A 24,014-nucleotide genomic window follows, 5' to 3' on the forward strand; every position below is an offset into this window, starting at 1 on the left:
GAGGAGGGGAGGGGGAAAAGGGGGGGGGGGAGGGGGAAAGAGGAGGGAGGGGGAAAAGGGGGGGGGAGGGGGGAAAGAGGAGGGAGGGGGGGTGGGGAAGGGGGGGGGGGAAAGAGGGAGGGGTAGGGGGAAAAGGGGGGGGGGAGGGGGAAAGAGGAGGGAGGGGAAAAGGGGGGGGGGGAGGGGGAAAGAGGGGGGGAGGGGAAAAACGGGGGGGGGAGGAGGGAGGGGAAAACGGGGGGGGAGGAGGGAGGGGAAAAGGGGGGGGGAGGGGAAAGGGGAGGAGGGAGGGGAAAGGGGGAGGGAGGGAAAGGAGGGGAGGGAGGGGAGGAAGGGGGGGAGGAGGAAGGGGGGAGGAGGAAGGGGGGGGAGGAGAAGGGGGGAGAGGAGGAGGGGAAGGGGGGGAAGGGAGGGAGGGGAGGGGGGAGAGGAGAGAGAGGAGGGGGGAGAGGGGAGGGAGGGGAAGGGGGGGGAGGAGGGAGGGAAGGGGGGAGAGGGAGGGGGAAGGGGGAGGAGGGAGGGAAAGGGGGAGGAGGAGGAGGAGGAGGGGGAAAAGAGTGGAGGGGCGGTGGGCAGGGGAAAGGGAGGGGGAGGGAGGGGGGGGTGGAGGGAAAGTGGAGGGTGGAGGCCGGAAAGTGGAGGCCGCAGGCTGGAAAATCAAGGCCAGAAACTGGAGGCCGGAGGCCGGAAAGTGGAAGCCTGAAAATGGAGGCCGGAAAGTGGAGGCCGGAGGCCGGAAAGTGGAGGCCGGAAAATGGAGGCCGGAAAATGGAGGCTGGAGGCCGGAAAGTGGAGGCCGGAAAGTGGAGGCTGGAGGCCGGAAAGTGGAGGCCGGAAAATGGAGGCTGAAGGCCGGAAAGTGGAGGCTGGAAAGTGGAGGCTGGAAGGTGGAGGCCGGAAAGTGGAGGCCGGAGGCCGGAAAGTTGAGGCCGGAAAGTGGAGGCTGGAGGCCGGAAAGAGGAGGCCGGAGGCCGGAAAGTGGAAGTCGTAGGCCGGAAAGTGGAGGCCGGAAAGTGGAGGCCGGAAAATGGAGGCTGGAGGCCGGAAAGTGGAGGCCGGAAAGTAGAGGCCGGAAAGTGGAGGCCGGAAAATGGAGGCTGGAAAGTGGAGGCTGGAGGCCGGAAAGTGGAGGCCGGAAAGTGGAGGCTGGAAAGTGGAGGCCGGAAAGTGGAGGCCGGAAAGTGGAGGCCGGAAAGTGGAGGCCCGAGGCCGGAAAGTGGAGGCCAGAAAGTGGAGGCCGGAGGCCGGAAAGTGGAGGCCGGAAAGTGGAGGCCAGAAAGTGGAGGCCAGAAAGTGGAGGCCGGAGGCCAGAAAGTGGAGGCCGGAAAATGGAGGCCGGAAAGTGGAGGCCGGAAAGTGGAGGCCGGAAAATGGAGGCCTGAAAGTGGAGGCCCAAGGCCGGAAAGTGGAGGCCAGAAAGTGGAGGCCGGAAAGTGGAGGCCGGAGGCCGGAAAGTGGAGGCTGGAAAGTGGAGGCTGGAGGCCGGAAAGTGGAGGCCAGAAAGTGGAGGCCGGAGGCCAGAAAGTGGAGGCCGGAGGCCGGAAAGTGGAGGCCGGAAAGTGGAGGCCGGAGGCCGGAAAGTGGAGGCCGGAAAATGGAGGCCGGAAAGTGGAGGCTGGAGGCCGGAAAGTGGAGGCCGGAAAATGGAGGCCGGAAAGTGGAGGCCGGAGGCCGGAAAGTGGAGGCTGGAAAGTGGAGGCCGGAAAGTGGAGGCCGGAGGCCAGAAAGTGGAGGCCGGAAAATGGAGGCCGGAAAGTGGAGGCTGGAGGCCGGAAAGTGGAGGCCAGAAAGTGGAGGCCGGAAAGTGGAGGCCCGAGGCCGTAAAGTGGAGGCCGGCGGCCAGAAAGTGGAAAATCCCTAATGTGTATAATTAATTGTTTCATTTGCCTAATGAGGTGCTAATTATTTAATGAGGTAATTGGGTGGCCAATTAGTGTATAGGTGGTCCAGTGCTCAGGCATGTCTGTATATAGGAAAACCCTACAAATAGTAAGTGTGGCCTGGAACTAAGAAAGGGCATGCGCACAGGCAATCCCATTTACTATATTAACATCTCTTTGAATGCCGCGGGGCACACCCTTTCCTAGTTTGTCTATTTCATGTGTCTAACTTCAGTTATCCTTCTGAGTATGCTGTAGTGAAACTGCTACAGCACCTAACACCCACAAACTGGGGCTCAAAGGCGCTCTTGTTGCGCACAACCCATCACCAATGACTCTCAGGCATGCACGTCTCTATTAACGTTCTGAGTCAGATACGCACGAGATCAACACCGCCCAGCCGTGTTCCACCATGCACAGCTTCCATCTGACATCTGCGTGCTCACACACACGCTCCGCCCCTGAGTCATGCATGCCCCTGTACCTGGCCAAATGCACGATGAAACAAAGGGGAGTGGGATGAAAGCAAACGACACTTTAAATGCCAAATGTTGTTGTCCGCACCTGTAACTATTAATCAACCAAAGGACATTGTGGGCTTGGGACAATGTGCCCCAAGAACTCCAAATCCAGGAGCGTAAGTGACCCTGCCTGCAAAAACCCCAGCCTGTGCCTGCCCTCCGCCCAAACTTTGGCGATGAATGTCACCTTGCAGAGCAGCCAGCATAGGGGGAAAAAAAAAACAGCCAGGGGAAGGAAAAAAAAAAACTGGAATACAAAAACCCCAGCCGGGGGATTTATTTGCCCTACGAGCCTGCAAATCGCTGACTGCTCAGAGCCCCGTCACGCTGCTCTACACCCCTGCTCTTTCTGCACGCTTACTGCAAGTTACCTACAACAACTGCATAAATACCCCAAATGCATTACTACCTTACCTTATCTTACCTCGCAATGTGGTTGTCATTCGCTCCGTTCCCGGTGACATGCAGAGAGACAGAGACCCTTTAACCATCTACGCTGCCTACGCAATACCGTATGATACATACAAAGATAGAGCCGTGTCATGTACACACCAGTCTAACAACTTGACGTGCCCTTAGAGCGCCATCGAGATGAAATACGATACAGGGTGATACGATGCAGGTCCATCTCTGACAGCAGTTGAGATAGTTATGGGGTGGTACGATGCGAGATGGTCTCCGGCGGCGATCCAGATGACTACGGAGGGGTGCCAACAAAAGGCAAATGCCGATATGAGGCGATACGATGCGTGACGCTCTTGGATGGTGGTAGACACCGATGCAGACCCAGACGAGGCAAATCCAATACAGAGCCAAACAAGGCACTAGGCAGTCAAATACGGAACGCTCCAATAACAAAACCGCAATAGGGGGTGGTACGATGCAAGACCCTCTCAGATGGTGGTCAAGACAATTTCAGGGTAGTACAATGCAAAACCGATAGTTAGAAGAACAATACAATACACATTCAAACACACAGTGATCCAATAACAACACACGATACGGGGTGGCACAAAGCCAGATCGTCTCTGCTGGCAGGCAAGATGGTTACGGAGCGTCACAATGCGATACAAAGTAGACTACACAATATGAGATGGTGTCTGATGTCAGTCTAGACTATTACAGAGGAATACAATGCACAACCACTACAGAGAGGGACAGTGCAATAGGCATTCAAATAGGCAATGATGCAATTATAAAAAAAAAAAAAAAAAAAGGAAAATCAGGGTCGTACAATGCAAAACCGTCTCCGATGTCAGTCGAGACCATTACAAAGTTATACGATGTGAGACACGATGCGATACGGAGTGATATGATACAAGATGGTCTCAAATGGCAGTCGACACTGTTACAGAGCTATACAATGCAAAGCCAATACAACACCAAACAACGCAACGTGCACTCCGGTACAGAATGATCCGATACAAAAAAAAACAGTAGGGGGCGGTATGAAGCGAGACGGTCTCACGTGGCGGTCGAGATAGTTACGGAGTGGCACGATGTGAGACAAAACGTAATACAGGCCGTTACAGTGTGAAACGGTCTCAGTTGGAGGTTGAGACTATTACAGGGCAGTATGATGCAAAACCGATAGAGCCTAATAATGCCGTACCCATTCAAATACAGAACGGTCCGACACAAAACGCAAGATGGGGAGTTACGCTGCGAGACGGTCTCTGAAGGCAGTTGAGACAATTACAGGGCGGTACAATGTGACGCATAGCTAAATACATAGCTTTACAAAGCAAAAGAAAAAGTAAGTTCTGCATGGCGAGGCGGTCTCGGATGGCAGTCAAAACTAGAATGCTGCGATACAATGCAACTCTAGAACGACACATGCCTGAGAAGCTTGGCTTTAGGACCCTACCTCAGAAAGACAGGCGGATGAGATGCCGTAGCACATCTCTATGGAACCGGGAAGTACCAGAGCAGAGCGCTCCTTCCGGGCCAGATCACCTCCCTGAAGGTGACCCTCCAGATACATCCGTGACGCTAGGTGTGCTTGAAGCTCCGATCGCAGGTGGCAGACACGGACCCGTGGCGCGTGCAGAGGCCGCAAGAGTGACCGTGAGATGCTGTAAGACTGTGGGTTAGAACAACTCACTTATGGTCAATGATGCCAGCACAGAAGCCCTACGGTGCCACAATGATGCAAATGCCTTATAGCGGCCCTGCAAGAGAGGCGACAGCTGCCACCCCTGACAGAAAGCGACCGTCAAACTCATCACGGTGGATGCATGAGAAGGCAGGCTTTAAGACCTGAACCTCTTAAAGACACGGGAATGAAACCCCACAAGACTACTCTGTGGAAACGGGAATCTCAACAGAGCCGCATGTGCCGCCTGGCTTGCCGCCGCAAGTGGAGACCGATCGGAAAGATTCGAAACATAATACACGCTGGATGGAAGGACGCTTTAAAGTAGACTATCGAGATGAGAAAGGCTCGACAGGCACTACACTGATGAGGTGATGCTCTCTAGCCACTCTGGAGGGCTAGTGAGATGCCTGCTGATCAAAAAAGAGCTATGGAGACTTCGAGACCGGAGGAAGGTATTACGCAAGATACAGAAGACAGGCCGTGCAAACTACATGATGACAGACACGAGCCGGAACCACCCTGACCGGTGCACACTACCGTCACGCAGAAGAGTAACCCCCTCCCTTTACCTGCCTAAAGGGGACCGCTCAGGGACAGCCCTCTGCCCTACGCTAACTTTAAAACCCATCTCTCCGGTTGCTGACCCCGTCCCCTCCCTCCCCAAACAATCTCCGCCGCGAGTCCCTCCGCTGAGCTTTCAGAGGGCCCGGGCTCCAAAGCCATCCTTGACGAATAAAACCCCGATTGGCAAACGGCGTTAATCTTGCAGGCGATGGATTCTTCTTCAGCGCCTGCAAAAACAAACAAAAAGATGCACACGCAACAGTGCCGTTGCGAAGCATCGTGTCGGTCAACATAGACTTTTCCTGTGACAGCCCCCGCCTTGGACACGCTGTGGCGTTCCGCTCACCTGCTCTGCACAGATTCCGGAGTCAGATGCTGGGACCGTCATTGTTTCTGGCACCTAACGGATTCAAGAATTCAAACCGTGGAAAAACAACAAAACAACCAAGTGTAACTGCAGTTACAGAGGCAGCGGTCACATCTTCCCTCTAATACCAGAAACGATGACCCACCTTCTCACGGTACTCTGCTTGGCTGCGTCACCCTGCGGAGCTGGTCCCTCTACGTCTGAAAAAACAACATCAACGATCAGCTGGACGCAGAGAGGTAGCTTCATAACCCTAAAGTCTTGTTCCTATTTAGAAACCTCATGTGGAGGCCATCTGGCGGCTCACCAGAAACACCACCCACAGACTTCAAGCCCCACGCATAGCAGCCTTTGCGTCTTTGAGATGCAGTCTCCGGACCTACTGCTGAATGGCCCTTCCTGCAGAGCTCTGCCCTTCCCCATAAAGCGTTAATGAAAAACCTGTTCTCAAAACCCACTGACGGCCGCTCAGTCCGAAATGACCTTACCGCCTTTGCCTCGACACACCAACATATTAACCGTAAACTCTTACAGCTATCCCACCTACCCCCGACTCTACACCCCTGGGCAGGGTGACTCCGAGCCACACAGACATGCACAGATACTACACAGAACACTACAAACAATGTGCCTCAAAGATGAGAGAAAACTCTCAGAGAGAGGAATGATGCCGGGATGGAAGTCACTGTCGGGCAAGAAGACCTGCGAGACCGCAACAGTGACGCGAGGAGGCTCTGGGAAACACCCCAAAAAACCAAACCAAAACAAAAAAAGAGTAGGACGTCAGGGCCTGTGACGAGAAACGACTCTCAAAACTGAGATGATGTAGGTGCACGAAACCCGGCTTCAACACCTACAAACATAAGGATGAAGGGAACGACACGCGGTCCCTGAAAATGGATGGGTATAGAGCAGAGCTGCTTGTGCAGCCGGGAATGATGCTGCAAAAGCAGACCGACCGAAGAGTCTTCCCATCAAGACCGATCCACGCTTTAAGCTCATAAGGCAAGAAAAGCAGCGCCCGATTGGCACCATGCTGATGAGTACTGGCAATTGAACCCCACAGTCTGCGTCTGAGGCACGTGTCGTGATCCTTGTGCAAAGAGCAACGAGGACATTAAGAATTGAGGAAGCTCTACAACACATAAGACATATCACACAGACTATACAACAACAGACACAGGCTGGAACCGCCCTGCCCGGCACATGCTAGCGTTGTGCTGAGGAGTAACCTGCTCCCCCTTTACCTGCCCAAAGGGGACCGCTCCTGGACAGCCCTCTGCCCTACGCTACCTTTAAAACCTGTCCCTGCAATTGCCGACCTCGTCCCCACCTTCCCCCGACCCCACCGCGGTGCCGCTCCCTCGACTTATCTTTCAGAGGGCCGGGAGGCTTAATCCATTCGCAACAAGGAAAACCACAATCCGCCGACAGGATTCACCCTGCTGTCACCAGGCTCCTCTTTGTCACCTTTAAAGAAACACCCAAACCGCACACAACGGTGCCGTCAGTCGGCATCGCATCAGTCAACACGGACCTTTACCGCAACACGCCCCTCCTCAGAAGCGCCGCTGCGTTTCTGCTTACCTGCTCCGTGTCAACTCCAAAGTCGAATGCTGCGGCTGCGTGTGAGCCTACACGGGCGGGGCGCAGGAAGAGGCACAAAACCACAGATGAAGTGCGACGAGTAAGTTTTTTGTCATTACATCGCCAGCCGGGAATTCCCAAAGGGGGGCCCAGGCAGAGGCACACGAGCGCAGATCCAGGCACCGATCTGTCTGTGCTCGAGGATCGCCAGATGTGCTCCTTGCACCTGTATATTGGGGATTGTGTGGCCAAAGTTCACTGCCGCGCTTTCCCCTTTCCCACAGGGGGGGGGCAGGAATCTCAAGCTTGTCCAACACGGTGCTTCCGAGTCTCTCGCAGGCCTGTGTTATCAAAACGCAGATGGTCTGCCTGTCAAGCACACGAGACTAAATAACTATTCGTATGGTATATGTGTTCTTCCACACCCGAGCTCCGAGTCACTTAAGCAGGTTTAGAATCCTCCTTGACATCCTTCTGTTTCTTCTCCCGTGCAGATGGTCATCGTTTGTGGCACCTAAAAGACCGAGAGACTCAAAATTACCATTGCGCTCGCAAGAAGTCACCGACCCCGTGCGCCTCCTCTCGACTACCTGGCTCGCCTCAAACCCTCATCCGCTCCCAAAGGCGGTGCCTGCAAAGTAAAAGGGAGAAACGCTTCACTGAGCTGACACGTGATACTTTGCTATTAGCTGCTAAAGGGGCCCGCGAGGGCCTCGCCGGCTCAAACCGCTCATCGACTTGTGGCATCGTCCATCTAAGCCTGTGTGCGGCACCTGCAAAAACACAAGCAGAGCAGCACGTGCTGAGATACAGTCTGAAACTTTAGGCTGTGGATAACAACTCCCATCTCCCGCTTCTTTACCTTGACAGCTTTCCGGCCCATCCTCCGTCAGTTTGGGTTGCCGCCCTGGGTCTTGCGCCCCACCTGTAAAACACAAACGGCACGGGCTACTTACAACTTGACCGGCCTGAAAAACGACTGATACTTCAGCCCGCCAATCGCCCGTCACCTGGACAGAGTCAGGCACTGAGTCAGCTCGTCGCTTCAAGGATTCAAATTAAAAAAAAAAAAAAAACACACACACACACAAAACCATGATACCATAAATGCTGTCATAGAGCCACCGGTCACATCTTCCCTCTAATGCCGCACATGTCGACCCGCCTTCTTATAGTGCTCCACTCGGCTCTGCTACGTCGTCCTGCACAGCTTGTCCCTCTGCATCTGAAAAACAACATCAAACGAGTCACCTGGATGGGAAGCGATGGCATACTCATTCCGACGGTCACATTCCCATCTACAAATACTATCTAGACTCCAACTACAGCCTGCCATAAAAAAAAAAAAAAAAAAACAAAACACACACACACACACAAACCACACACACACACACACCCTACTCAAAGGGCCATACAAAGCAGCCTCTTCTGTCTTTGAGGTGCAGACTCCTGCACTACTGCTGACCATCATTTCCAACGTGGTGCTGCTCATCTCAAAAACCACTAATGGAAGAGCTGTCCATAGAGCCTGCTGATGGCTGCGCGATCCCAGATGACTGTACCACCTTGGCCCCAACAGCCTGGACACAGCAACATGTTAACCATAGATTCTTACACCTATCCCACCTACCCCTGACTCGACACCCCTGGGCAGGGCGGCTCCGAGCCACACAAACACACAGACAGACTGACGCTACACAAAATCCTACAATGTACCTCAAAGATGAGAGAAAACTCTCAGCGAGAATGACGACACCTCGACCAAAGACATCATGGAGCAAAATGATGAGCGAGACCATAATGGTGAAGTGAGGGGCCTCGACGGAAACCCCAGAGAATGTGCAGAACGTCACGACCCGTGACAAGAAGTGACTCGCCAAACTGAGAAGTACATGCGGAAAACCGGGCTTCAAGACCTAAGAGCATAACGATGCGGGGCAGAAGGCCCGCGCCCTGCAAACGGATGGCCAGAGAACAGAGCTGCTCACGCAGCTGGGAACCGCGTTGCAAATGAGGACCGTCCAGACACTTCCGTGACACCGCACCTATCGACGATTTAGGCTTCTAATACAAGAAGAGCAGCGCCCAACTGGCGCTATGCCGATGAGTACAGGCGTTCGAGACTCCAGGGGTGCCGCCTGAGGCACCGTGCCTTGCTCCTGGAGCTTAAACCCGAAATCGAGATCCGACAAAGGTCTAATACACCAAAGACAGACCACACCGATGACACCACAGACACAGGCTGGAACCGCCCTGCCCGGCACACGCTACTGTCGGACTGAAGAGTAACCCACTCCCTTTACCTGTCCAAAGGTGACTGCTCCGCGACAGCCCTCTGCCCTACGTTAACTTTAAAAGCCGTCCCTGCGACTCCCAAAGTTGTCCCCTCCCTCCCCTGAACAGTTTTCACTGACATTTCATCAGCTTTCAAAGAGCGATGGTTCTGAAGCCATCCTCAACAAGAAAAACACCACAGGCAGCCAAGTGGATTGATCCTGCATTCACCCCGTTTCTCTTCATCATCTGCGAAAAAAATAAAAGTTAGTCACACAACAAAAACACACGTGAATCTACAGACAACGGCGTCATCAGTCAACACGCAGTGTTCCTGCGCCATCCCCAGCTGAGATGCGCTGTGGCATTCTGCTCACCTGGTCTCCACTAACGCCAGTCACATGCTGTGGCGCTCATTGTTTGGAGCGCTTAAGAGTCACAAAATTACAATTGCACTTAAATAATTCACCAGCCCCAGGCGCCTCCTCTCTACAACACAGCTCGCCTAAAATTCTCCTCCAATTCCAAATGCAGCCTGCACAGTACCTGCAAATCCAAAGGGAAATGCTTCACTGAGCTACCACAGAATACTTTGCTACGAGACGCCTACCCTGCCCACAACCCCCTCACCTGCTCCTACGGCTCGTCAGCACGCGGCAGCACCCCACCGAGCCTGCGTGCGGCACCTGCAAAAATCCAAGAGATACAGCAAGTGCTGAGACGCTGCCCACAACCGTAGCCCCGGGCCACCGATTCTCATCTCCCGCCCCTTCCACGTGACAACTCGCCGGCCCATCCGCTACCGCTTTGCATCACCGCCTTCACCCTTGCGTGCCACCTGTAAAACCCAAACACCACCAGTCGCTTATCACTTCACTGGCCATACAACACCCAGACAACTAACCGGTACCCAATCACTCATCTTACCTGCACTGAATCAGCCCTGGTGCCTGTATCCCACAGTGCTCCTTGCTTCAAGCTTCCAACTGAAACAGAAAAATACCCTGATGTAGTCATCACAGAGCCACCGCTCACAGCTTCCCTCTAAGAGGCCACACACCTACCCACCTTCTGACAGAGCTCCGCTCGGCTCTCCTACGTCGCCCCGCACAGCGCGTCCTCCTGCGCCTGAAAAAACAATATCAAAGAAGTCACCTGGAGACGGAGAGATAGCTTCATAATGACAAGTGTTCCCATTGACGAGTGTCATCTACAGCCCAACTACAGCCTGCCAGAAACAAAGCCCACTAATCTTAAACTCCACACAAAGCAGCCTCAATACCTTGGAGAGGCAATCTCCGTCGATACTGCTGAACAGACTCTCCCTCATAGCTCTGCTGCGCCCCTAGGAACATTACCAAAAAAAGCTGCCCACGCAACCCGCCGATGGCTACTCGATCCCAGGTGACTGTACCACCTTGGCCCCAACAGCCTAGCCAGAACACTGGGTTAAGGACACACTCTTACTGCCATCCCACCTACCCCTGACTCGACACCCCCGGGCAGAGCAGCTCCGAGCCACACAAACACACAGATGGACAGACTGATGCTACACAAAATCCTACAATGTACCTCTCAGATGAGAAAAAAAAAACCTCTCGCCGAGAATGATGACACCTCGACCAAAGACGTCATCGAGCAAAATGATGAGCGAGACCGTTATGGTGAAGTGAGGGGCCTCGACGGAAACCCCGGAGAACAGGCAGAACGTCACGACCCGTGACAAGAAGTGACTCGCCAAACTGCGAAGATGTACGTGCAGAAAACCAGGCTTCAAGACCTAAGAGTGTAAACGATGCGGGGCAGAAGGCCCGCGCCCTGAAAACGGATGGCCAGAGAGCCGAGCTGCTCACGCAGCTGGGAACCACGCCGCAAGTGAGGACCGTCCAGACACTTCCGTGACACCGCACCTATCGACGATTTAGGCTTCTAATACAAGAAGAGCAGCGCCCGACTGGCGCTATGCCGATGAGTACAGGCGTTCAAGACTCCAGGGGTGCCGCCTGAGACACTGTGCCTTGCTCCTGGAGCATAAACCCGAAATCAAGATCCGACAAAGGTCTAATACACCAAAGACAGACCACACCGATGACACCACAGACACAGGCTGGAACCGCCCTGCCCGGCACATGCTAGCGTTGTGCTGAGGAGTAACCTGCTCCCCCTTTACCTGCCCAAAGGGGACCGCTCCTGGACAGCCCTCTGCCCTACGCTACCTTTAAAACCTGTCCCTGCAATTGCCGACCTCGTCCCCACCTTCCCCCGACCCCACCGCGGTGCCGCTCCCTCGACTTATCTTTCAGAGGGCCGGGAGGCTTAATCCATTCGCAACAAGGAAAACCACAATCCGCCGACAGGATTCACCCTGCTGTCACCAGGCTCCTCTTTGTCACCGTTAAAGAAACACCCAAACCGCACACAACGGTGCCATCAGTCGGCATCGCATCAGTCAACACGGACCTTTACCGCAACACGCCCCTCCTCAGAAGCGCCGCTGCGTTTCTGCTTACCTGCTCCGTGTCAACTCCAAAGTCGAATGCTGCGGCTGCGTGTGAGCCTACACGGGCGGGGCGCAGGAAGAGGCACAAAACCACAGATGAAGTGCGACGAGTAAGTTTTTTGTCATTACATCGCCAGCCGGGAATTCCCAAAGGGGGGCCCAGGCAGAGGCACACGAGCGCAGATCCAGGCACCGATCTGTCTGTGCTCGAGGATCGCCAGATGTGCTCCTTGCACCTGTATATTGGTGATTGTGTGGCCAAAGTTCACTGCCGCGCTTTCCCCTTTCCCACAGGGGGGGGCAGGAATCTCAAGCTTGTCCAACACGGTGCTTCCGAGTCTCTCGCAGGCCTGTGTTATCAAAACGCAGATGGTCTGCCTGTCAAGCACACGAGACTAAATAACTATTCGTATGGTATATGTGTTCTTCCACACCCGAGCTCCGAGTCACTTAAGCAGGTTTAGAATCCTCCTTGACATCCTTCTGTTTCTTCTCCCGTGCAGATGGTCATCGTTTGTGGCACCTAAAAGACCGAGAGACTCAAAATTACCATTGCGCTCGCAAGAAGTCACCGACCCCGTGCGCCTCCTCTCGACTACCTGGCTCGCCTCAAACCCTCATCCGCTCCCAAAGGCGGTGCCTGCAAAGTAAAAGGGAGAAACGCTTCACTGAGCTGACACGTGATACTTTGCTATTAGCTGCTAAAGGGGCCCGCGAGGGCCTCGCCGGCTCAAACCGCTCATCGACTTGTGGCATCGTCCATCTAAGCCTGTGTGCGGCACCTGCAAAAACACAAGCAGAGCAGCACGTGCTGAGATACAGTCTGAAACTTTAGGCTGTGGATAACAACTCCCATCTCCCGCTTCTTTACCTTGACAGCTTTCCGGCCCATCCTCCGTCAGTTTGGGTTGCCGCCCTGGGTCTTGCGCCCCACCTGTAAAACACAAACGGCACGGGCTACTTACAACTTGACCGGCCTGAAAAACGACTGATACTTCAGCCCGCCAATCGCCCGTCACCTGGACAGAGTCAGGCACTGAGTCAGCTCGTCGCTTCAAGGATTCAAATTGAAAGAAAAAAAAAAAAACCATGATACCACAAATGCTGTCATAGAGCCACCTACCGTCGGGCTGAAGAGTAACCCGCTCCCTTTTCCTGCCTAAAGGGGATTGCTCCGCAACAGCCCTCCACCCTACACTAACTTTACAAATCCTTTCCCACAATTGTCTCCCTTGTCCCCTCTCCTGTGCGTGTTCTGCAACTCATCTTTCAAAGGGCCGGGCGTCCAAATCCATCCTTGACTTAACACGCAAAAAACAGCTAGCTGGTATGTTCCTGCAGTCACCGGGTCCATCATCTGCAAAATAAAGAAATAAAAACCCCCACCAAATCCAGAGTCATAAGCAACAATTAATTACAGCACCTAAGACACCAAAGAATCACAAAATTACCATTGCGCTTGCATAAAGTCACCGGTCACATGCTCCTCCTCAATACTACCCGGCCCACCTCAAATGCAGGAGACTGCAATGGAACAGACCTCATCGACACCCAAATCTAACTGCAAAACATCTGAGAAAGTCTGATGAACCTGTCTCCCTTTCCCCTGTACCAAAGCTTCAGAACCCCTTTCTCTTCTCCTGAACTGACAGGGAAGGAACCCCGCTTCTTCCAGACAACTCCTGCCCTGTATGAGAGCCTCTGAACCCCCTCTTGTCAGCTGCCCCTCGGGGGCTGCTCTTCCGAGCCGTGCCCTGCAGGCAGCTCCTGCCTTCCCACGGACTCCGGGCTGCCTTACAGACCCACAAAGCCAGAGAAAACCACTATACCTTAAATCTCTGCTACTGTCTTGAGAAATGCTAACACTTCATATACGGATGTATACAAGATGCTCACCCTAGCGCCCGCTAAATAATCTTATCGTTGCTCCTATTAAGAAAATTTATATTAACAACTTACACTGTATGTAACAAAACCGGTGAGAAAAACCCACAGAGTTCCATCTCCAATTAAGTCAGGAATTCCAAGAAAATGCAGGGTACCTGGAAAAAAAAGAAATACATACTATTAAACCATCTTACCATCCCTGAATGCTCAATACAAAACTACTAACCTAAAAAAAAAAAAAAGGAAAAAAAAAGAACACATTTATTTTCTATTAAATACGCTGCTGAATGTTAACTGGTCTGGAAGGTCTTTCCTAGAACTTATGAGTTCTCCTTCTCTAAATGTGAACGCGCACCAGCCCGAACAGCTGAGCCAGCTCCAAAACTACATTTGACCACAGGATCTGCAAAAGACCTACACCGGAGACACCCAACTGCAGAATGAGCTCAGTCACCTGAGGCTGTGGCTCATATACCCCAGGCCCCGCCTTCCGCCCTTCCCACAACCCCCCGGGAAGGGGTGGGATGGACCAGCAGAAGACATAAAGGCCGCCACAGAGGTAGCAGCTCCTTTTCTCGTCAGCCTTAAGTTTACAGCACGTGAGGGACTGAACAGGGAAAGTGGCGTTTACAAGAAAGGCCGATATCTGCTTTTCTACTGTGACTGAAGCGATGGCGTCAGCAAGGTGACCGGGTAAGTAATTCAACTTAATGTTCCATTGCGTAGATAGAAAGATTTAGAAATCATACTAAGCCCTAAAAGACACTAGTTTACTAAATGTAAAGCTGATATTATCATCAAAATTTATGTGCTTTAGTTTCCTTTCAAACAAAATACAGAGCTACGGGGTCATGCTTTACTTTTAGCGGGACCGTGCGTACTACCTACCTTCTGCCCGAATTATGTTATGGATAGGATTGAACGACAAAGCGGAACTAGATCCCGTGAGAAAACCTTCCCAAAAATATCTCCGCTTGTAACGTACGTTATTTACTGTAAAGTGCTGACAATTTACAGCCCTACGTGATCTCTCCTTGACCGATACCGTTAACAGAACTAGATGAGTCCAAAAGGACAGAAAGCACCAAAACACATGGAAATTCAATAAAAGTATCAGAAATGGTATGAAGCATTCTAAGTAACACCTGAGTACGTAGAACAAAAATAAATTGCAAAAGACAACAAAAACCACCACGGGAAGTATGTCTATAAAAATAGATGAGGGCTTTCTAAGAGGAGATCTGAGCTGACGATAGGCATCTTTAGGGTACCGGATATGATATAGAAACATACTATAAGACAGACACCAAACAGGTGGCTCTGGAGCATACAGATGGTTTCGGAAAAAGTTCTATCAGAACAGGAGACGTGGTCAGAGTAATTAGAAAGGTCCCAAAGGGGCCAGAGAGACCAAAGGAGATGGGGAGATGCGACAAGCTCAAAAGGGAATTGAGCAAAATACAGATGTCCTCGGGGAGCTGGGGACTGACTGGAGGGTGACCAGGGGTGACAGGACAAAAAGACAGACCAGAGTAAGAGATGGGGACTCGGGAAGCGTTCTGAGGGGGAAAGTGGGGTGTGGAGTGCCCTCGGGAGCTAAAATGGGACTCCGGGACGTAGCGGTTGTGTCACAAGAGCTCGGTGCAGGCAGCGGAGGAGTCCCAAGGGGCCTGAGAGCTCAAAGAAGCCTCAAAAATAAGGATGAGGAACTCCAAAGGGGATTTTGACAAAGTACAGATATTGTCAGGGCGCTGGGGGCAGAATGAAGGCATCTTAAATTGCAAATAGTAAGCTAAGGGCGCTCTGAGGCGCACAAAAAAATACTACCAAAAGGAAGCTGAAGTGCTTTAAGAGCACTGTGGAGTACGAGAAAGGACTCAGAACGCATGGCTATAGAGAGTAGAGGCATTAGGAGGGGGCAGAGTAAGAAAATAAGGCTCGGAGCCACGGCGGATGCCTCGGACTTCCAGGAGGGCATCTGGGCAAATCACAGATGAATGAGTGAGAGAAGCACCTAATGGTGATACCCTCAATAGCAGAGAGAAAAATAAAGGAGCGTTGAATGGCAAAGAAAAAACAGAGGCTCTGACGGACCGAAAGAAAGGGAGATTAAGTGCTATGAGGTGCTGGGGAGATCGAGGAGCATCTCGGGAAGCGTCTTGACGGTGAGGAGAGGGGTTTCTATGGGGGCTGAGGGACCAAAGAAGGCTTGGGGATGACGAGGAGGAACTCTGGTGATCCTCTGAGTGGAGTACACATGGTCTCGGGTCGCAGGAGACTGAACGCAGCAATCCTAGGTAGTGTAGAAGAACAAATGAGTGCTCTACAGCTCAACGATGGCCCCACCTAAAGAGCTACAAGATGGATGTGGAGCACAGGGAAAGTGTCGGAAGTCGGAGGGACAGAAAAATGACTGGGAACACGATGATTGAATTTCAACAGAGTAACTGTGTCATTGGAGGGCCAGGGAACTAATAGAGGCACAGCTCGAGGGAAGAGAGGACGGAAGGACTGGGCTGGGTCTTGAAGAACGGTCTGGAAACACCTGCCCACCGGAGTCGCGAGGTTCAGACCGGAACCCCTTGCTTTCTAAACTCCTGTTATGGTTTGAGAGACCCATAACAATTTGTTGTCATTTAGACAATCATTCTATCACCCGATGACCCCTCCCCACCTGGGAAAGGGAAATCGGGAAAAACAAGAAAACCCGAGAGCTGAAGTATAAACAGATTTAATAAAATAAGATTAGATAATTAACATTAACAGCACTAAAGAACTGATATTGATCCCGACACCAATACGGAATATGCAAAGATTATACTCAGCCAGTTATATCAGTAGGAAGCTGTGCACTCCCAGCAGTGGACAGCAAATGTCGGACACTGCGAGCGCTACGGCTTCAGGAGGAAGGGAAGGCCTCAGGGCTCCGGCACCAGGGCACGAATTTCTCAGGATGGCAGCCATCAAGGGAGAGAGCGACTTCGCAGCAAACTTTCTAATTTATAATGAGTGTGACGTTGATGGTATGAAATAATCCTGTTGGCCAGCTTGGGTCAAGTGCCCGGGTCTCGCTCCTCCTCATCCCTGCACCTGGCTAGCTCAAAAACACTGAGACCTTGAGACCCACACACCATAGCTGGCTGTAAAGTAAATATTTTCACAAATTCAGACACTGGAGTCTTCTGAAAGTGCAGTTTTCCCAAGCATTAGAAGAGAAATTAGTCCTGTGTCTCTCAAACCAGGACATCTCCTCAGAAAGGAGTCTAGGTGGAACCGGCCTTAGCTTCTGACGGTAAATAAAGAGTTCGTACCCCAGGTCCTGTCACAAAGTTGATTTATTAACAGCTTGAGCTGGGGGCCTCCAAAGAGGGACACAGTGGGTTCTTTTCCTGTGCTTTTTAAAGCCTCACATTCTATTGCGTAAGCTATTCATGCACATGTTCACGTGACGAGCGTGGCTCTTGACCGATCAAATTGTTCAACTGTCACGTGTCCTCTTTGATGACTGGAGTTTTAATGCAGGTGATTTTACCTTCTTACACAGTTTCAGGATCTCTCTGTCTCATCTGTCGATGCATGTCATCTGTCTTCTGATGATTCTGGGCAGAACGGTCCCTTTTTTCATTTCAAAGCATTATAGTTTCCCCTTGACCGTTAACAGTCGCTCTAATTCATAATGTTAAGTATACGATCTTCATTATTATTACTTATACAAGTTCATTAAGTTAGGTTACAATGTATCAAAGTCATGCAAAACTACTAGCTGTTCTTGCACTAAGAAGGAGTTCCGCCAAAGTTTGCTATGTTGCTAAGTTACATCTTGCGGTCTAAGGCTTTGCCGATCTAGCTAGATACACTAGTGAGAACTTCGGTTTCTCACTCTGGGTCGCAGATACGGACTCAGGAACTCTTCCAAGGGAACAAGAGGGGTGTGACACCTGTGATAAAGCTAAAGGTGTGCTAAGGGCAACCTTGAAAGCATCCATAGGTGTTGCGACATGGTGAGAAGGGTCCTGAATGGTCCAGAGAGACCAAAGAAGACTCAGGGGCATGAGGAGGGAGTCCGGAGAGGCTGGGGACCAAAGGGAAGCACACCAGATGGCAGAGAGGACGATAAGAGAACTCTGAGGCACAAACAAAGAGAGGACAGGTGTCTGAGGGAAAGAGCTCAGGCAGAAAATTTGATCAAGGATTGAGTAAATAAGAAAGAAAAATCAAAAAATAGCGATGGCAATCTCAAAAGAAAATTTAAAAAGAGAGGGCACTAAGGAAAGGCAAGAAATAATTAAAAATAGAGACAGCAAAGGAGATAAATGTTGACAGAAAGTCTTCAGAACATCCGTGATTAAAGAATCAAGGAAAAACTTAGAAAATAGTAATGGCAAACTAAAATGCAGGAGTAGGAAGAAAATTTAAAAAACAATAGCACAAAGGAAGGCAATTTTTAAAGGATGGCAAAGAGACTAAAAGTAGGCATAGCAAGAACATTAAAAAAGCAATAGGCAACAGGGGAAGTAAAGACAAAGATTAAAGGCAAACTAAAACAGATGTAAAAGAGAATTTTAAAAGCGATGGCACTAAGGAAAGACGAGAAAATTAAAAAAGATAAGCAATAAAGACAAACGGGATAAAAGTAGAAAATTTAACAAGAGACGCGTATTAGGGAAACAGGCAAAAAACCAGAAACTATGAACAGCTAACTGAATCAGACACATAGAATGAAGATTTTAAAAAATGTCAGCATTAATGAAAGAAGAAAAAAGTTTAAAATAAACACAGACAACGAGATAAAAGCAGATAGAAAGAACAAGTTAAAAGCAAGAGCAATTAGACAAAGAAATATATAAAAAAGAAAATATAGGGACAGCAAACTAAATAAAAATCTTTAAAAGCAACAGGGTACATGACCAGCACAGAACACTTAATAAATGAGTATTGGCAACTTCATAAAAGTAAACATAGAAAGAGATATGGCAACAGGGTAAGAGGCAGACAGGAAAACATTACAAAATGGGGATAGCTAACTGAATAAAAGTTCACCTAGTGATAAAATTTAAAAAGCAAACAGATTAAGAAACAGGAGAGGGAGAGAAAATACAGCAGACAAGCTTATAGATCAAGATAAAGACAAAGAGATTACTTACCAATTACTGTCACAGACAAACCAGGCACAACTTGGGGAAATTAAGTCATTGTTCCTCAAATAATGCAAATAAGAACAAATCCAAAAAACACCTTCCTGCCACCCCTCCCTCTTTTCCTGGGCGCCTCTTCTCTCCTGACTTCTCTACATCCCACCCCTGACCAACGCAGGGGGACATGGCATGGGGGTTGCGGCTCCTTCCTCCTCACGCTCTTTCTGCTGCACTGTGGTGTCCCTCCCACGGGGCCACAGGTCCTGCCAGGAGCCTGCTCCAGCACAGGCTCTCGGCTTCCTTCAGGCACAGCTACCTGCTCCGGCCTCGAGTCCTCTACGCGCCGCAGGGGCATGTCGGCTCCACCCTGGACCTCCCTGGACTGCAGGGGGACAGCCTGCCTCACCATGGTCTTCACCACAGGCTGCAGGAGAATCTCTGCTCTGCTTCCTACCAGCGCTGCCGATGGGCTCAGCTTTAACCAGCAGCACATCCGTTGCAGAGTGGGAACTGGCTGTGCCCAACATGGGACCAACAGCCGGTGTCTTCTCACAGAACCCACCCCTGCAGCAACCGCCCCAGCTAACGACACCTCGCATGGTAAACCCAATACAACAGCGATGGGCTACAGGCCAGGAAGGAGGAAGCAACAGGGAACCACGCTGACAGAGATGAAAAAAAAAACAACCAAACAAGAGCAATGGGCCACAAGGCAGAGAAGGAGGAACTAAAAAAGGGGACAGTGAGGTAGACAGAGATAAACTGAAACATACCAAAAAACCTTGATGAGCTGAAGGGGAGAGACAGAGCAATTAAAGAATGGGGATGGGGAGCCAGGCAGAGAGAGAACGATGAAGGTAAAAATGGACTGTGGGACACATCTTTTTATATTCTAAAATCCTTTATGTAATAGAGGAGGTTTTTTGTAGAGTAGATTTGTATTTTGAACACCTTCGCTATACACAAACAAATAGTCCTATGTCAATAGATAGTAAAATGAGAGGGTTTTCTCTATTTCAATGGCTCCCAGAGATACAACAGCGATGGGCTACAGGCCAGGAAGGAGGAAGCAACAGGGAACCACGCTGACAGAGATGAAAAAAAAAAGAAAAAAACAAACCAACAAAAACCACAACCAAAAAAGAGCGATAGGCCACAGGGCAGAGAAGGAGGAATTAAAAAAGGGGACAGTGAGGTGGACAGAGATAAACTGAGACATACCAAAAAATCTTGATGAGCTGAAGGGGAGAGACAGAGCAATTAAAGAATAGCGACAGGGAGCCAGGCAGATAGACAACAATAAAGGCAGAAATGGACTGTGGGACACATCTTTTTATATTCTAAAATCCTTTATATAATAGAGTAGATAAAGGTTTTTATTTTGAACTCCTTCTATAAATATATGAATATTATGTTTCAATATATTAAAAAATGAGAGATTTTTCTCTATTTCAATGCCTCACGCCCATATTTACAGGTTTTATTTTTTAATCCCCCCAAGAATTGTCTGGCATTTTGGGGCTGTGACGCCCCTGTCCCCCAGGCACCTGCTCCTCCCACGCATCATCACCCTCCTGGTGACATTTGGGTGCTCTTATTATTTCCCCCCAAAAAGGCACAAAGCCAAAAGGCACCCAGAGCTGGCCCCTTCCCCTCGGGGCGCTCAACTACCAGCAGGCAAACCTGACGGGGGGGGGGGGGGGAGCATCTATTGAGCGTCGCCAGACCCAGACAACCAGACACCTGAAAAACAAAAATCCCCAATTATATTTCAGCAGATTAACAAAGAGCACAGAAGAGAGCAGAGGAATTCCCTCACACTGAGGGACAGGACAGCAGCTGAGCTACAGGAGGACTCCAGGGAAACAGCTCAGCACGAAATGCAGCGCGGCCTTTGAAAGCCAGAGCAACGGGGACTCTTCCAGTCAGTATTAAGACTGGTGCCATTCTGAACACATTCTGAGCTTGACAGTAAACCCTAGCCGGACAGGTGAAGCACTGACACCGCAGGAGCACAGCAGCGGAAAGAGCTCCCTCGGCATAGGCTGGGGAAGGGGAAGGCTGAACCAGCAGAAGACACAAAGGCAGCCAGAGAAGCAGCAGGGAGTTTCCTCACTCACCTTCAACTTACAGCATGTAGAGCACCGAACGTGATTTTTCCTTCTGGGAGCTCGGACTCGCCTCCAGCGATTATCACACCACTCGTGTTCATGTTATCTCGCCCTGGTGTTGTGGAGAAACATTTCCACAGCGGTCGCTTTATTTTTCTAATGTTTAGATACTTCTGATGTAAATTATTAACCATTTTCTGCAGTTTTGGAAGCGTGCTGTCATATAACGCCTGATTTCCGGACAATTGCCGGGCACTCCCACTGCCCGGGAAGACTGTTGGGACATAAGAGTCGGATTCCAGAGAACTGAGGGACTCTTCTGGTGTGCTGGAAGACGAAGGATAGTAGAGTTGGACGTCCGGAGGACTGACTGGCACCCAGATGCCATAGAGATGAAATTCTGGAGGACTGAGGGACACTTCCGGTGTGCTGGAGGACGAAGGATAATAGAGTTGGAACTCCGGAGAACCGACCGGCACCCAGGTGCCATAGAGATGGACTTCCGCTGGGCTGAACGAAACTTCCGGTATGCTGGATCACTTAGGGTCATAGAGTTGGACCTCCGGAGGACAGACCGGGGCCACCGGTGCAATAGAGATGCACTTCCGAAGGACTGACGTAGAATCCCGTATGCTGGAGGACTACCGAATAATCGAGTTAGACTTCGGAGGACTGACCGGCACCCCCCCGGTGCCATAGATATGTCTTTCCGAGGACTGACGGGCACTTCTTATGTCCTGGCGGACTGCGGCGTCACAGAGGTTTTATATTGTCTGTTTACCCTTATAAAATACAGTATTTATTTAGACATATGCACATTTGTATCTATAACGATTTACACTTACATATCTGTTCAGACTTCTTCCATATTTTGACATGTATCTACAATTCTATCCCTTTAGACATCTATTTACACATATCTAGTCTCTACACATATTACATATAATGTCTAATTAGATTTACTATGTAACACACAGTAAAACTAGACAGTGCTATTCAGACTTTTTCCTATCTTCCTTCATACATAAAATATTTTTTTTTTTGCATTTTAAAGTCCTTTAATACATATACATATACACGAGTTACTTTTGTAGTTTAAACCCCTATATATCACTATTCAGAATTTTTTTATATTCCAAAATCTTTATATAATAGACACAGGGCTTTACTGTGAAATCCTTTTATAGATATAGATGAATATTACTTTTCAATATTTATGGAAGCCCTTCAATATTTAAAGCCCTCACACACATATTTACAGTTTTTAATACAATTTAACATACCTCTCCCCTGCAATTTTGCACATTTTTAGTCTGTGACCCTGTTCTTTTGGGGAGAACCCCCCATAGCCCAACATGCCCCACTCACCTGCTCCTCTGCACATCATTGCCCCCCGGGTGACACTGGGATGCCCCAAACATCATCGCGCTCCCATGCTCCCACCCCCCTTTTCTATACACCCCCAAAAAAGACACAAAACAAGGGAAACAGCCCTAACCAGCAGCTTGTTACTTTAATAATACCAATTACATATGTACAAGCCCCTCCCAAAAAAGAGGGGCTCCACAAGGCAAAGAAAGGGGGTGGCAGCCCCTCAGCACCCGTCCCACAGGCGGGCAGCCGCCCCATGGAGGGGAGCAAGCCAGGGGACAGTGGCACGTCTCTCGCTTGGACTCTGCTCCCAGATGTTCCCCGCCATTCCCACATTGGGATGGGCTCCCCGAGGCAACAAATGCCCTCGGCTCTCCCCTCAAGCAGCCCCTGCTGCCGCCCCTGCAGGGGGGCACCAACTGGAGACAGAGCCAGGAACCTCTGCACCCAGAGCTGGTCCCAAACCCTCGGTGTGCTCAACCACCAGCAGGTAAAGCTGAGCGGGGAGCTGGGGGAGACAAGATGGACACATGTCTACTGAGCGTCGCCAGACCCGTACAGCGAGATACCTGAAACACAAAAAGCCCCAATTATATTTCAGCAAATTAACAAAGAGCACAGAAGAAAGCAGAGGAATTCCCTCACACGGAGGGAATGTTCTGTTCAAATACACAGAAAAACTTCTTTACGGTGAGGGTGACAGAGCACTGCAACAGGCTGCCCAGGGAAGTTGTGGAGTCCCCTTCTCTGGAGATTTTCAAGACCCACCTGGATGCAGTCCTGAGTAATGTGCTCCAGGCAATCCTGCTTTAGCAGGGGAGTTGGATTAGATGATCTCTAGAGGTCCCTTCCAACTCTGAAAATTCTGTGACTCTGTGAGGGACGGGGCGGCAGCTGAGCTAAAAGAGGACTACAGGGAAACAGCTCAGCACGAAATACAGCGCAGCCTTTCAAAGGCCAGAGCGACTGGAACTCTTCCAGTCAGTATTAAGACTAAGTGCTGCCACTCTCAACACGTTCCAAGCACGACATGCCATCAACACTGAAAGATAAAAAAAAGTTGAGTAAAAACCAAGCAAAACATCAGTTTCCATCGCGTTTCATTCATTCCGTTTCCACTGGCACCTAGGTGCTCCAAAATTAACCACGCTCGCGCCACGGACTCCTAACGATTCAGTTACGCAGGGAAAGAGAAAAGGCTATTTCCAACTTGCCCATAAAAGTAGCATGAACAAACAGAAGGGAAACACCGGACCCTAAAGAAGGTATTGGGCAGCTCTTAATTTAGGCGAGAGGAAAGGTGGCTCTTTCACCCCAAAGGAAGACATTCCTAACTACCCAGGCACCAGTCCGGGAAGGAGGCGCGCTCTGTTCACTGCAGTCCTGCATCCGCTTTTCTGCGCTGGCAGCAAATTTGCCCTTTCTGCCCGTTTGACGTGGAGTACCCGGAGCGCCCCTGAACTCGCAAACGTGTCTCCCCGCTCCCCCAGCCCCACGCCTGCCATTACCTGAGCAGCTGGCGGAATCAATCCCGCAGGATTTTCTTCCCGGGACGCACAAGGGGACGCTGGGAAAAGAGGAGGCGAGAAATGACCCTCTTTGTCGCAGCCAGACAACGGGCACAAGCCGGGGGACCCCCACCCCACCTCTGCCCTCAGGAGCGGGGCCCAGACAGGTGCTTGGCGGGGATTTAAACCCCCGGCAAGAGGCCGGGCTCCC

General features: G+C 50.7%; 3 long non-coding RNA genes across 3 annotated transcripts; all 3 read right to left on the reverse strand.

Moving 5' to 3' along the window:
- Positions 1-5,223: 5,223 nt before the first annotated feature.
- On the reverse strand, positions 5,224-6,070 carry LOC309685049. The gene is made up of 3 exons (XR_014270394.1): positions 5,576-6,070; positions 5,410-5,463; positions 5,224-5,290 (listed from the first exon to the last, which is right to left on the reverse strand). It is a non-coding gene; the product is annotated as an uncharacterized lncRNA (long non-coding RNA).
- Positions 6,071-7,629: 1,559 nt separating this feature from the next.
- LOC309685048 lies at positions 7,630-9,542 on the reverse strand. Its single transcript, XR_014270393.1, has 4 exons — positions 9,432-9,542; positions 8,120-8,242; positions 7,880-7,942; positions 7,630-7,790 (listed from the first exon to the last, which is right to left on the reverse strand). It is a non-coding gene; the product is annotated as an uncharacterized lncRNA (long non-coding RNA).
- A 12,878-nt stretch (positions 9,543-22,420) lies between these two features.
- Positions 22,421-23,368, reverse strand: LOC309685051. Its single transcript, XR_014270395.1, has 2 exons — positions 23,064-23,368; positions 22,421-22,864 (listed from the first exon to the last, which is right to left on the reverse strand). It is a non-coding gene; the product is annotated as an uncharacterized lncRNA (long non-coding RNA).
- Positions 23,369-24,014: the final 646 nt, after the last annotated feature.

The sequence above is a fragment of the Vanellus vanellus genome (genome assembly GCF_965231255.1).
Source record: "Vanellus vanellus genome assembly, contig: HAP1_SCAFFOLD_1081, whole genome shotgun sequence".
In the NCBI taxonomy this organism is placed as follows: domain Eukaryota; kingdom Metazoa; phylum Chordata; class Aves; order Charadriiformes; family Charadriidae; genus Vanellus; species Vanellus vanellus.